This window comes from Helianthus annuus, chromosome 8, assembly GCF_002127325.2.
Source record: "Helianthus annuus cultivar XRQ/B chromosome 8, HanXRQr2.0-SUNRISE, whole genome shotgun sequence".
In the NCBI taxonomy this organism is placed as follows: Eukaryota; Viridiplantae; Streptophyta; class Magnoliopsida; order Asterales; family Asteraceae; genus Helianthus; species Helianthus annuus.
The window spans coordinates 22,638,477-22,643,950 of NC_035440.2; the positions used below are offsets into that span (position 1 = coordinate 22,638,477).

General features: G+C 31.7%; 1 pseudogene; it reads left to right on the plus strand.

Annotated features, from left to right (window-relative positions):
• The first annotated feature begins 144 nt into the window (after positions 1–144).
• On the plus strand, positions 145–5,244 carry LOC110869733 (annotated as a pseudogene).
• The last annotated feature ends 230 nt before the right edge of the window (positions 5,245–5,474 follow it).

The following is a 5,474-nucleotide window of genomic DNA, read 5'->3' on the forward strand; positions in this document are numbered from 1 at the left end:
TGAAAATCAACCATTTTATTAACCCCCTCACGTATTAACATATCATTGTTAGACTATAAAAGGGTCCACAACCCATAAACCAAATGCACCTTCTATCTATCTTACATAACAACAATAACCAGTCTACCCTTTGCCATGAAAACAATGAGTTCATTGCTTCTTTGGCTTCCCTTGTTGATCATATCATGGGCCATCGAATCTCAGGTGGCTGCACAACAATCTTTTTATGCAATACGCCCTCTAGCACCTTGGAAACCATACCCGCCTGTGATACCCGCCCCGCCACCTAGTCCGCCTTCACCGACAAAGGTGAGATGTCTTTCTCGTTTGTACCCGGCATGTTTCGGTCAATGGCACTTTTGTCCCGACGACTGCCCGAAAAGCTGCTACCTGGATTGTGTTTCCTGCAAGCCTGTTTGTAGTAAGTTGTTTCTATTCATTATAAAACTATATGCACTAAAACCATGCGTAGTCGTTGGATGAAACAATGTCCCACCCTAGGTCGTTGTCCATCACGTATCATCCTAGTCAGCAAATGTGCGTTTTTCTAAAATGGGTGTAGTGGGATGTGGGCATTATGTTAAAAGGGGTGTAAAGAATTAAATAAAAAAAAAAAAAAAAACCATTCAAAAAATTGATTGGCTAAAGAAGAAGAGGGTTAAATGTGGTTGGACCATCAAAATGAGGCTTGGGCGTGGAATATACAACGCCAAACACAAAAAAATAAAAAATAACGCCCCGGCGGGCCGTTTACGGGCGGTTTTTTGGGCGTTTTGGGGGTTAAAACGCCCCATTTTTGACGATTACGCACGGTCTAATACACCATGTTTTTGGAATTTATAGAAATATTGAAAACCCCGTAAGTTTTTACATATTATTTTTCTTTTTTGGAACGAGTTTTTATGTTTATTATTTTATGATTTATAAACTAGTATTAAGCCCCTGCGTTGCAGTGTTTCTCATAAAACTGTGTTAAGTAATAGCAATACTATATCATTGTCAGCGACCACCAACACCGAAAAAGCTCGTAAAAACAAAATAAATAAAAACGGGAAAAAATAACCCCGAGCGAAAGGAAGACGTAAAATCTTTGAATCACGCACGCTCATTGCTGAGAAATTAAACCGAAACGTAAAACATAGAAAAAAATAACTAAGTCCATCCAGGACCCGCGTGTTGGACGAACTTGTGAAACGCAGAAAAATAGATGTGACGCGACGGGCCAGTAAAACTAAAACGGGAAAAAATATACGAAAAAATGTTGAACCCCACACGCACGTTGCGGTGCGTTAACTCACAAAATTTAGAACGAAACGAAAAACTTGGGAAAGATGAAAAGTATACTGGACCAAAATTGAAAATAAAAAAGAGTTGGGATTAAATTGCAAAAGATGAAAATCTTTGGATAAAAAGTAAAAAAACAAAGAGTCTAAATTACATTGAAGTTATTTATTAGTTTTAGATAAAGATAAAGATAAAAATAAGTGATATATATATAATGGTTATTAATTAATATTAAAAGAAATTTATTAAACAAATATAAATAAAATTTATGAGGTTGAAGGAGAGAATGCCATTGGCATTATTTAGAGTTTTTTTATTATAAGTTATATTAGATTAGATGAATTATACATAGAGATACCACGAAAATCTATATCTATACTATATAGTAAAAGAAACCATTAAAGAGACACTTGTCATTATTCTAGACCATCCTTAATTATAGATAATTATTATTTAATTTAATTTATTAAATTTAATATATATTTTAAACATAAAATATCGACTTATGTATAATATATATTATCATATACAATACGATCAAAAGGATGAAAACATAATACAATTAACATATCTAAAGGGTAAATTAAATTAATATATATTTAATCTTTCTATACTAATAAACAAAAATCCTTTTTGGACACGTGTCACTCTCTTGTAATTTTTCACCCTTATTTTCTTATTTATCTCTTTTATTAAATAATAATAATAATGTTAAACATCAATTTAACTAAATCTATTTATCTCTTTTGTTTAATTGATTTATTTTTTAACTCTAAAGTTTCAATCTTTAGCAATTTAAGTCTAAAGTTTCAATCTTTGGTATTTTAACCCCTTTGATTAATTTGATTTTTCACTTCTAATTCAAAAGTTTTCATCTTTTGCAATTTAACCCTTTTAATTTTTTTTACTTTCAATCCAAAACTTTTCATCTTTTGCAATTTAATCTCAACATTTTTTTTACTTTCAACTTTAGTCTCTTATATACTTTTCATCTTTCATAAGTTCTCCGTTAAACAAAAATCCTTTTTGGACACGTGTCACTCTCTGGTAATTTCTCACCCTTATTTTCTTATTTATCTCTTTTATTAAATAATAATAATAATATTAAACATCAATTTAACTAAATCTATTTATCTCTTTTGTTTAATTGATTTATTTTTTAACTCTAAAGTTTCAATCTTTGGCAATTTAAGTCTAAAGTTTCAATCTTTGGTATTTTAACCCCTTTGATTAATTTGATTTTTCACTTCTAATTCAAAAGTTTTCATCTTTTGCAATTTAACCCCTTTAATTTTTTTTACTTTCAATCCAAAACTTTTCATCTTTTGCAATTTAATCTCAACATTTTTTTTACTTTCAACTTTAGTCTCTTATATACTTTTCATCTTTCATAAGTTCTCCGTTTAACGTGTCATTCTAAATTTCTGACTTAACACGCCGCAACCTGCGTGTGGGGTTCAACGTTTTTTCATCTATTTTTTCCTGTTTGACATGTCCGTCGCAGCGCGTCTATTTTTCTCCATTTGATAGGTCTATCGCAACGTGCGAGTCAGAGATCGACTTAGTTATTTTTTTCCTTGGTTTTACACACAGGCTCGTGGTCATGTGAGAAACATTTTCCTTTCATCTAACATGATATATAACTATTGAATCCCTTGCCGCATTGCGGCGGGTGGTAAATCTAGTTTAATTTATATAAAAATAACGACTTATATTGTGAAATATGGCATGTTTATGAACTTATTTCCAATTGACATCCATTATCGACTTATGAGAAAGTATGTTTTTAACTAACTTCAAAATATATTCTTTCAAAATTTTAATGTACGATTTTTTTCCATCGTTCATGACTATTTTTGCTTAAACATATTTACTAACGAATTTCCTTGAGACAATATGATTTTATTTAAAAAAATACACATATTATCAATGGTTACCCTCTTACTTACGAGTTACAAAATCTAATTACTAACTAATTTTGTGTAAGAAATATAATTACTTATCTAATTTAACCTCTAATAAATAATAAATATAAACAATTGTAACTAACTCTCTTTGTCTCAAAATACATGAATATTGGATTTTAATAATCCCAACTATTTGTCGTTAAGTTTTGATCTTACATGACACAAAATTTTGTTTGGATATCAGAAAAACGTCTTAAAAATATCGTTTTTATCATTTTTAAATCTTTGTTATTAACTATTTGATTGTTTATTTACTTAACCCGTGTAATACACGGGGTTATAACCTAGTAAATACTAAAGAAATCTAATTATCTATATATTATCTATATATTAAAAACAAAACATAATGAACAGTAACAATATATATTTTATATGTTAATAATAGAACAAATATATATAGTTTTTTAATACTTTTATTATTTTAATATAATAATAATAATAATTATTTCTTTACTTTTTAAGGTGGATAAGCTTTGTGTCAACCGGTACTTGTATCGAAAATACATGTACGGTCTGGTTCGTTATCGGTACATGAAGGTAAAAACCGGCACCAGCCTGGTACAAATAACGTCAAAAGTTGGTACCGAAATGATTTTGAAAATCTTTTTGTTCGGGAAATTCGGTACTTCTACCCGCTACCAAATACCGGTACGAACAACGGTATCGTGCAACTGTTTTTGTTGATTTTCTTCAACTTTTAATGATTTCTTTTTTTCAGTTTCAGGGTTAGGAATGAGCTCAGTGTCAACCGACACCGATACCGAAAATACCGGTTACGGTACCGGTATATTAAGGTAAAAACCGGCAGGCGCCAAAAGTCGGTACTGAATTTGTACTTAACATCTTTCGGTTCGGGAAATTCAGTACCTGTACCCAGTACCATTTGCCTATCTCTGACCACCGGTTTCATACGAACAACATCATTACCATAAAACTTTCATGGTTGATCTTCTTTCGGTTATTTTTTAGTGTTTTTTCTATATTTTCTTTGTATTTTTTGTCACTGGTTTCGTGCGCAACGCCCTCATAGTGATTTCAAAACACATGTAAACACAGACTAAATAACAAAAGAAGTTCGCCGCGCGATCCTGTAAAAACCTAGTTAAATAATAATTTATAACTTTGATACAAATAAAGATAAATACGTACAATAAATTAATCTTAACTAATATATTTTAATCAACTCTACATATATAGATACCATGAAAATAAATACTAAAGAAATCTAATTAAAATAATAATTTATAATTTTGATCCAAATAATAATAAACACGTATAATAAACCCTAACTAATATATTTTAATAGGTTGCAATATACCCGGAGCTGTGTGTGACCCTCGGTTCGTAGGCGGAGATGGTGTTACATTCTACTTTCACGGGCCTACTATCCGACCCAAACCTCCACATCAACGCCCACTTCATTGGAAAACGAAACCCTAAACTCACCCGTGACTTTACGTGGGTGCAATCCATTGGAATATTGTTCGACGATCACAAACTCATCGTGGGAGCAAAGAAAACATCAACATGGGATGATAAAGAAGACCATCTCTATATAACCTTCAATGATACACCTCTAACACATGATGGTAAAAACTGGAATTATCGTAATTCGTCCCTACTGATCACTCGAACAAGCCCGACTAATGGCATTGCCATTGAAGTAGAGAACAGTTTCAGGATTACAGCATCAGTTGTCCCGATCGGTGAGGAGGAATCAAGAGTTCATGGTTATAATATTACGAATGATGATTGTTTTGCGCATTTGGAATTAGGGTTTAAGTTTTATAACCTTAGTGAAGCAGTGAATGGGCTTTTAGGACAAACTTATAGGTGGAATTATGTGAGTAAGATTAAGGTTAGTTCGAATATGGCTGTAATGGGTGATATACCCAAGTATTCTAGTTCCGGTATGTTAGCTACTGATTGTAGTGTTTCCCGGTTTGGTCGCCGGAATAGGACTCCGGTGATGGTTACCGATGAGGTGTTCTAGTCTTGCTTTCATAGTACGTACTACAAGTACTTTTAATGAATAAATAAAATAAATGCTAAAAATATAAAGCTCTCGTGGTGCCTTGGTTTTTACTTAGAAACTTGTCATTCATATTCACAAAGAAAGTACTATGAGGAAATATTCTCTTTTGAATTGATTATAATGAACCATATACAAGGAACAAATACACAAAGTACAACAAAAGAAGGGCTACATTTATTTAATTTGAC